This window comes from Ursus americanus, chromosome 13 (assembly GCF_024610735.1).
Source record: "Ursus americanus isolate L20-20 chromosome 13, mUrsAme1.1.p, whole genome shotgun sequence".
Taxonomy (NCBI): domain Eukaryota; kingdom Metazoa; phylum Chordata; class Mammalia; order Carnivora; family Ursidae; genus Ursus; species Ursus americanus.
Genome location: NC_142139.1, coordinates 61,694,823 through 61,704,415, shown reverse-complemented (window position 1 = coordinate 61,704,415; position 9,593 = coordinate 61,694,823).

The following is a 9,593-nucleotide window of genomic DNA, read 5'->3' as shown; positions in this document are numbered from 1 at the left end:
AGGCCTGGGGCTGGCTCATCATCTCCCTGGACCCCACCACCTTCCCATAAAGATGAAGGGGGTCTCCCAGCGCTTTGTAACTGCACTACTTCTAAAAATCACTTCAGCTCCTTGTTTTGAAAGACTGGTTTCTTGGGGCACCCGAATGGCTCAATCGGTTAAGCGCCCGACTCTTCGTTTCAGCTCAAGTCATGATCTCATGGGCTGTGGGATCCAGCGCGGCCTTGAGCTCCGTGCTTAGCAGGGAGTCTGCTTGAGATTCTCTCTCCCCCTGCCTCCTTCCCACATGTGCGTGCTCTCTTTCTCTCTAAAATAAATAAAACTTTGAAAAAAAAAAAAAACAAATAAAAGACAGGCTTCTAGTCTCTCTCTGAGATTCCGATCCAGCAGGTCTAAGGTAGGATCTGGAAACCTCATCTTTCCTAAGCACTTTAAGTGATTCTCTAGCTCTCAACCCTGGCTGCCGTTTAGATGACAGTGGGGCAGAGGTCAGGCCATGACATGGGGGTGGGCACATCTAAAAATACCAGTGCCAGGATTCCAGGCGGGGCCAACCATCGGCACATTTTAGATGTCCCTAGCTGGTACTAGAGTTCAGCCAGGATTGGGAACCACTGGGCTTGGCTGTGTGGGGTTTGGAAGTACTCTTCCCAGGAGGGCAGGCTGCAAGGCACCTGGGGTTCCAAGTCTGATGCTCAGGTCCTGCAATTACAGGACCAGCTCACGTCTGTGGCTTTGCCAGTTCTCTAGCAAGATCTAACCTGCAGAAACTAGAAAAGAAACCCACAAGCCCGGTACCTTCTTAGACGCACATTGTCAGGCACACAGAGGTTCCTGGGGGTGAGGCTGGAGGACCTTGAAGAACCAGGGAGACTTTCTCCCACCAGGAGGTGCACTTGCCTCAGGGGTGCCTGGAACCGAACCTGAGGGCGGGGGCAGTTAGGACGAGAAATCCGTTTATAAAGGACAAGAAGCCTTTCAATTCCCAGCCAGAAAGTGAAGTGTGAGAGGATGTGGAGAGAGATACAGCATGACAGAGAAATACAGAGATAAAGACGAGAGCGAGACAAGACGGAGAGAAACAGAGACGCAGAGAGAGCATGAATGGGCCAAGGCGACATTTCCTGCTCTGGCAATTTGTCTTCCGAGTGGGAGGGCAGCTTACTCAGGCCTGGGGAGGCCATATTCTCCCGCCAGGATCCGGACGTGGGAGGAGATCACAGGGAGCGCCTGGGCCTGAGAGTTTGATCGCTGCCCTTCACCCTGAGCTCTGGTGAGGAGCACACGCGGCCTTGGACCCAGACGTCTTCCTGCCTGTGAAGTAGACCATGCCTTCCCTTCCCTCTCCCACCACAGAGCCAGGGCACGCGTGCAGTGCTGTTGAAAAACGAAGGACGGCAAGATCTTTGGGGTTAGACAGACCTGGGTGCAAATCCAAGCACTTCCTTTCCTGGGATGTGTGACCTTGGACACTTGGCTTGATTTCTCCGAGCCTCAGTTTCTTCATCTACAAAATGGACATAAGATTAAAACACCCAAAATAGGGGCGCCTGGGTGGTTCCGTGGACTGAGCGTTGGACTCTTGATTTTGGCTCAATCGTGATCTTGGGGTCGTGGGATGGAGCTTGGCATTGGGCTCCACAAGCTGAGCCCAGAATCTGCTTGAGATTTGCCTTCCCTCTCTCCCTCTCCCTCCCCGCCCCCGCTCACACTGTAAATAAACAAACAAACTTTTTTAAAAAAACACCTAAAATATAGGCTTGTTTCAAGGTTTAGACAAAATAGTACATGCGAGGCATTTATCCCAGTGCCTGTGTTCTGGTGAAAGCTCGGAAATGTTAGCTCTTATTATTATTAGGATAGCCCCCGAAGAAAGGCCCACAAGGATGCTGACCCACAACCTCCAACACCTTCCCTAGGTTTCCCTGAACTCTGTGGTCTGTCTCCAGGCTTGGGCTTCTGATACCGCTAATGTTTTGTTCTCCATCTGTTGCTGTGATTTTTCTTTGTCTACTTTCATACCCTCCCATCCTCGAGGAAGCACTTCAAAAACAGCACGGGGAATTTGAAGTCAAGGACCTGGGTTTAGCTGGCACTTCCCAGCTGTGCAACCTTGGGTAAACAACTCAGGTTCTCTGAGCCTCAACTTCCTTGTCTGTGAATGGGGGAAGAACAAGGATTCCCTTGCAGGGTTGTCTTAAGGATTCCCTTGCAGGGTTGTCTTAAGAGTACTTTAAACATGGAATGGTATATCCGGCTGCTGTAACAAGTACCACGGGCCGGGGGACTGCAAGCACAGAAATGGATGTTCTCATGGCTTTGGTGACAGAAACTCCAAGACCAAGGTGTCAGCAGGATGGTTTCTCCTGAGGCCTCTCTCCTCGGCTCCCAGACGGCCACCTTCTCCCTGTGTCTTCACATGGCCTTCCCTGTGTGCGTCTGTGTCCTAATCTCCCCTTCTTCTAAGGACAACTGTCAGATGAGGGCCCGCCCCGACGATCTGGTTTAATTTCATTGCTTCTTTAAAGGCCCCATCTCCAAATACAGTCCTAAAGTACCGGGGGTTCGGGCTTCCACATAGGAACTAAGGGCAATGCAATCCAACCCATCACAAATAGTAACATATAAAGATAATAATTATTTCTTCTTTCAAATCTGCTATCTCCACCCAGAAGTGGGCACACAGTAGGTGTCAGTGTATTTTCGTGGCTGACTAGTTTCAGAAAAAGAATATTTGATGTGCTACAAATAATTAAGATCCACAGCTGAGCTGGAAGAGGAGTTGACCGGTTTCTTTTTCTTTTTTTTTTTTTTTTTAAGGTTTTATTTTTCAGTCATCTCTCCATCCAACATGGGGCTCGAACTCATAATCCGAGATCGAGAGTCTCTGGCTCTACTGGCTGAGCCAGCGACGTGTCCCAGCAGAGCACCAGCTTCCAGCAAACCCATCTGGGACAGTCCAGATTTACACAAAAGATAAAGCTGTCCGTAATGATTTATTTTATAAAAGGTTCCATTTCATATTCCTTTAGGTACTTTACAAGTAGTATTCGAGTTTCCTCAGACCTTGATTTGGGCTTTGGTTTTAACTGTGGGGAAATACACACAGCATAGGATGTGCCTCCCACCCTAGGCACTTCTTTTTTTTTTTTAATGATTTTTTATTATATTATGTTAGTCACCATACAGTACATCCCTGGTTTCCGATGTAGGGCTCGATGATTCATTAGTTGCGTATAACACCCAGTGCACCATGCAATACGTGCCCTCCTTACTAGCCATCACCAGTCTATCCCATTCCCCCATCCCCCTCCCCTCTGAGGCCCTCAGTTTGTTTCTCATAGGCCATAGTCTCCCATGTTTCATTCCCCCTTCTGATTATCCCCCTTTCTTTATCCCTTTCTTCTCCTACCGATCTTCCTAGTTCTTATGTTCCATAGATGAGAGAAATCATATGATAGTTGTCTTTCTCTGCTTGACTTATTTCACTTAGCATTATCTCCTCCAGTGCCGTCCATGTTGCAGCAAATGTTGAGAACTCGTTCTTTCTGATAGCTGAGTAATATTCCATTGTATATATGGACCACAACTTCTTAATCCAGTCATCTGTTGAAGGGCATCTCGGCTCCTTCCACGATTTAGCTATTGTGGACATTGCTGCTATGAACATTGGGGTGCATATGGCCCTTCTCTTTACTATGTCTGTATCTTTGGGGTAAACACCCAGTAGTGCAATGGCTGGATCATAGGGTAGCTCAATTTTTAACTTTTTAAGGGACCTCCACACTATTTTCCAGAGTGGCTGTACCAACTTGCATTCCCACCAACAATGTAGGAGGGATCCCCTTTCTCCACATCCTCTCCAACAATTGTTGTCTCTTGCCTTGTCTATTTTTGCCATTCTAACTGGCGTAAAGTGGTATCTCAGTGTGGTTTTGATTTGAATTTCCCTGATGGCTAATGATTTTGAACATTTTTTCATGTGTCTGTTAGCCATTTGTATGTCTTCATTGGAAAAGTGTCTGTTCATATCTTCTGCCCATTTTTTTATTTGTTTATTTGTTTCTCGTGTATTGAGTTTGAGAAGTTCTTTGTAGATCTTGGATACCAGTCCTTTATCTGTAGTGTCATTTGCAAATATATTCTCCCATTCCGTGGGCTGCCTCTTAGTTTTTCTGACTGTTTCCTTGGCTGTGCAGAAACTTTTAATCTTGATGAAGTCCCATAAATTCATTTTATCTTTTGTTTCTCTTGCCTTTGGGGATGTGTCATTAAAAAGGTTGCTTTGGCCGATGTCGTAGAGGTTGCTGCCTATGTTCTCCTCTAGAATTTTGATGGATTCCTGTCTCACATCGAGGTCTTTTATCCATTTGGAGTTTATTTTTGTGTATGGTGTGAGAGAGTGGTCAAGTTTCATTCTTTTGCATGTAGCTGTCCAATTTTCCCAGCACTATTTATTGAAGAGACTGTCTTTTTCCCACCAGATATTTTTTCCTGCTTTATCAAATATTAGTTGCCCAAAGAGCCGAGGGTCCATTTCCACCCTAGGCACCTCTTAAGTGTACCATCCAGCAGTTTCCTTGCTGTGCAGCCATCGGCTCGTCCATTTCCAGAACTCGTTCGTCTTCCCAAACTGAAACTCTGTCCCCACTGAACGCCAACTCCCCACTCCCCTCCCGCAGTGCCCGGCCGCCCCCATTCTACTTCCTGTCTCTGGGGATTTGAGTGCTCCGAGGACCTCGTGTAAGTGGACTCCTACAGCATGTGTCCTTTTGTGTCCGCTTATGTCACCTCGCACGATGTCCTCCAGGTGCATCCGTATCGTGGCATGTGTCAGAATTCCCTCCTTTTTAAAGGCTGGATACGATTCCACTGTGTGTTGTCTATATTGTATTTTGTTTGTCCATTCACCTGTTGAGGGACACTTGGGTTGTTTCTACCTTTCGGCTGTTATGAACAATGCTGTTATGAACATGGGTGTACAAATAGCTCCTCAAGATTCAAGCCTGGGAGCGCCTGGGGGGCTCAGTCGGTTAAGTGTCTGCCTTTGGCTCAGGTCATGACTCTGGAGTCCCAGGATTGAACCCCACATCGGATTCCTTGTTCAGTGGGGTATCTGCTTCTCTCTCTGGCCTTCCCCCATCTCATGCTATCTCTCACTCTTTCTCTGAAATAAATAAATAAAATCTTTAAAAAAAATAAAGATACAAGCATAGAAGCTTGGATCATTGAGTAGTTCCATTTGCTTTTTTTTTTTTTTTTTTTTGATAGAGCACATGTGCACGAGCCATGAGAGGGAGGGGACTGGGCAGAGGGAGAGGGAGAGGGAGTCTTAAGAAGACTCCCCGCTGAGTCTTGGACCTGCGATCCTGAGATCATGACCTGAGCCAAAATCAAGAGTCAGATGCTTAACCGACTGAGCCACCCAGGGTCCCCTTTTTTAAATTTTTTAAGGAAGTGCCGTGGTGTTTTGCACAGCAGCTGCCCTGTTGTGCACTCCTAGCCACAGCCCACAGGGGCACCAGTCCCTCCACACTGATATCTTCTGCTCGTTTTGACCTCACCCTCCTACTGGGTGTGAGGTGGACAGTGTCGTTTAACAGCAATAACCCAGCTTCCTTCAAATATGGGCCCCACAGAACCTCAGCCCTCTCTGGCATACCCTCAGGTGACCCAGGGGACTCTGAGTTTCTTAGGGGTGGGTTGTTCCCTCATGTGTGCTCGTGACAAACCGCTTCAGGCCAATACCTCTGCTGTCTCCCATGGGCGCTGGGGCTGAGGGGCTTTCGTGGGCCTGGCTGAGAGGTCCCAGGTGGGTGGAGGTCCCGAGGCAGGGAACACCATTCTATTCTGAGGAAAGAGCCTCTCGGCTTCCCCCACCCAGGGGAGTTGGCCCCAGCTCCGCCTCAGGGTGGCCTGGACTTGCCCAGGGCTCTCACCAGCCGTTCCCCAGTGGGCCTGCACCCTGCTGGACACGCGCTCAGGTGTTCACGAGGATTTGTGTGACACAGAGCACCTCTGCCATCACAGGGAAGAACCATGTCCAGTTTGGGGCCCTCGGCCATAGGGGAGAGAGCAGAAGGCAGCGGCCACAAGGCAGATCAGGGAAGACTACAGACCCCTGGACCTCCAACAGGCTTGCAGTGAACGCTGTGGCCAAGCTGAGCTCTTCATTCTTCTGGAAAAGACAGCCAACCTTGATACCATGTTTAGAATCTTAGAGAGCTGAGGGGTACCTGGGTGGTTCAGTCACCCAGGGCGTGATCCCAGGGTCCTGGGATTGAGCCCCGCATCGGGCTCCCTGCTCCACTGGGAGCCTGCTTCTTCCTCTTCCACTCCCTCTGCTTGTGTTCCCTCTCTCGCTGGCTGTCTCTCTTTCTGTCAAATAAATAAATAAATAAAAATCTTAAAAAAAAAAAGAATCTTAAAGAGCTGAACAACACCTTCACGATCAGTCACATTTATTGAGTTTAAAGTGCCATCACAACCTGGAAATGTAGGTCCTGTGATCCTCATTTTATACATGAGGGAACTGGGGCACAGAGAGGGAAGTAACTGGCCCAAGGACACACAGCTGATAAATGGTGGAGTGAGGACTCACAACTTAACCATTCTTCCAGAAAGAATCTGGTTAAGATGCTCCAAGCTGGGCTCCTGGGAGCTTTGGGGCTCTATGGTGGGGTGTCAGGCGTAGGGAGCTCACAATAGGACTGAGGTGGGAGTCAAGCAGGCCCCGCCCACCCACCTCAGGCCCTGAGGCCCTTCTTAACATCTCTTTCCTACATTCAGCTGCTCCACAAGGGTTATTCGAACAGCAGCGTGGCTTTAAAATTGTTTGGCAAACCGTCACCTAGTCCAACGCTCTGTCCACCCTCTCCATCTCACAGATGGAAAACCGAGGCCACATGGGGCCCACACACTAGGGCCCAGCCCTCCAGTCACTTGGCCAGGTCCTTTCTCTATCTACCCCAGCACACTCAGTTTCCTGGTGGACCGATGTTCGTTGACTGCAGGTTTTTCTGAATACAGACATCCTTATACCTGAACACTCCCCAAATCCGGTTCGTAGATTCCCTAGACAACCGCGTTCCGTAGCCGCGCCAGAAGAGCTAGTGATTTCTTGGAACACAGCAGCGTCTTTAACGGTTACTCCTCACATTGGATTCAGCGCTTGCCACTTACAAAAGGGTGTCCTCGCTTTGTGCCTCCTGGTGTGTTTGCTTCGGTTTCTCTTCATTCAGGCCAGGAGGAAGGCCGTGATGCTGGCACGTCCCCTGCCATCACATCATAGAGAGTGGAGGGGCCAGAACGCAAATCCTGGGCTCCTGGCTCTGTGCCCAGCACTTGAAGGACCCAGCAAGTGCACTGAGATTACATGTGCTCTTGAGAAGTGAGGAAGAGGGCGGACACAGCCTGCACAGGTCCCGTTGAGTGGCCCTCGCAGGGCAATCCTTTTAAAAAGGTTATTAAAACTGTTCCAAGAGGATGACAGGGGGGTTTTGTGAATGCCTAGTGGAAAAGAAGGAGGGAAGAGAAACATCTGGCACCGAGGAGGCCACCAGGCTTAACGGATTCTCATCCTTGAGACGGTAATGCAGCCCCTGGAGAGGTGAGGTGGCCAGAGTCCCCAGGCATGAGGTCAGGAACTGTGCTGATGATTCATAGAGTAACAACTCTGCCTGACATCAGCTGGAGACCTAAAAATAGCCACCAGGGAATGTCCAGAAGATAATGGGGGAAAGTTAAAATTTGTGGGCAGAATGGTGGGTGCACATGGCAAATGTCTCACTGGCACATGTTGGGACCTCTCAGGTCCTCTCTTGACCCTGAAGGGATACAGCAATGGGTAGGACGAGAACCTACACCCAAAGAACTCTTAGGTATGCCCTCAGCCATGGAAGCTTAAATCTCACATCACGCATGCTCAGAATCAGAGGATGCTGGTAGCAATGCCATCTACCGACATTATGTGTCAGACACTTTCCTTAAGTTGTATGCACACAAACTCACTTAACCCGCAGGACGACCCTTAGAGGTAGGTCCTGTTACTAGTCCCCTTTTGTAGATGAGAAAACCAAGGCTCTCAGGCTCTCAGGGGTGAGGTCATCTGCCAAACTCATGCAGCTAAGACTCAAGCCCAGATCAGCCTCGTGCAGAGCCTCCCCCAGTGAGAATTCCCTAGGAGGGGGAGGGAGCTGAGGCTTTGAGGCTGCCCACCGCACAGCAAGCTGGACGCAGAGCTGGAGCTGGCCCCAGAACCCACTGGTTGGGGCTTTACCCGTACCCCTTTGGCCTCTCTCCCTTGACCATCCCAAATCATGTTGCGGACAGAGAGGCTTTGCAGGAATCGGGCAGAGTGCTCACTTCACCTCTTGGCTCTGCCTCTTAACTGGCTATGGAATCCCTGACAAATTATTTAAACTCTCTGAAACTCACTTTCGTCATCTTTAAAATGGGCACAAACATACCTCAAAGGGAAGCTGGGGATGAACTAAACTGAGGTAATGTACATGAAGCTTTGGGTATAGGGTAGTGCTTGCAGTTGGATGTCAACACATGCATACTCCCTTCCCCCAGTCAGAGCTCAGGCCAGACAGCATCTTCCCTGGGGTCACCTGGGAGCCAGTGTGGGAGACCAGCCTGCCTACGCCCATCCCATCTGCCTCCGTCTCCAATCAGCAGTTCGTACCCTAGGCTACCACGTCCCTGCTGGCAGCAGAGGGTGACAGGGGTTGATGGGAGCCAGTCCCAAGGGGTCTGAAGGCAGATTACTGAGGACTGATGAGGTGAAGAGGGACAGCTGCCATGAGCTGACAGCATTGCCTGGGAAGATGGGAAGGCAAGATGGTAAGGGGGTTCCCTAATCTCAGCCTGATGTCTTCTGGGAGGGTGAGGGTACATTCTGGGGGCATCTTTCCTTCGTGCCAAGGTCACTCTGCATCTCTTGGTTAAAATTAGCTTCCTGCTCATTGCTCTGGACAGAATGGCTTTTTCCCATGAACCACCAGGACTTGGCCCGGCACAGACAGGGGCTGGGCTGTGCCCTCTGCTCTCCAGGGAGCAAACAGGATATGTGCTTCCATTCAGGAGACTGGACAAGAGGGCGGGGTGCAAGCATGAGAGTGTTCACACATGTGTGCATATGTCTGCACACATAACCAACCAAACCAGGGCACCCAGGAAGAAGTTTAAATTACAGAGTTGTGCAAGCTTCTCATCGTTGGCATCATTCTTTTTTTTTTTTTTTAAAGAAAGAGAGTGAGGGGAGGGGCAGAAGGAGAGGGAGAGAGAGAATCCTCAAGCAGATTCCCCACTGAGTGCAGAGCCCTCAGGACCTCAATCTCAGGACCCTGAGATCATGACCTGAGCTGAAATCAAGAGTTGGATGCTTAACCCATTGAGCCACCCAGGTGCCCCTATCATTCTTTAATTGTATTCTTTCTTTCTTACTTCCAAGGCTCCCATGTGATGTCTGGTGACATCATCTTACTCCTGCCTAGTTCCTAACATTAAACAGTAGGCCAGACCCATCCCCATGCAACACACTTGAATCCCAGGAGATTCACAGATACTTGTTAAGTGAGTGAACAAAT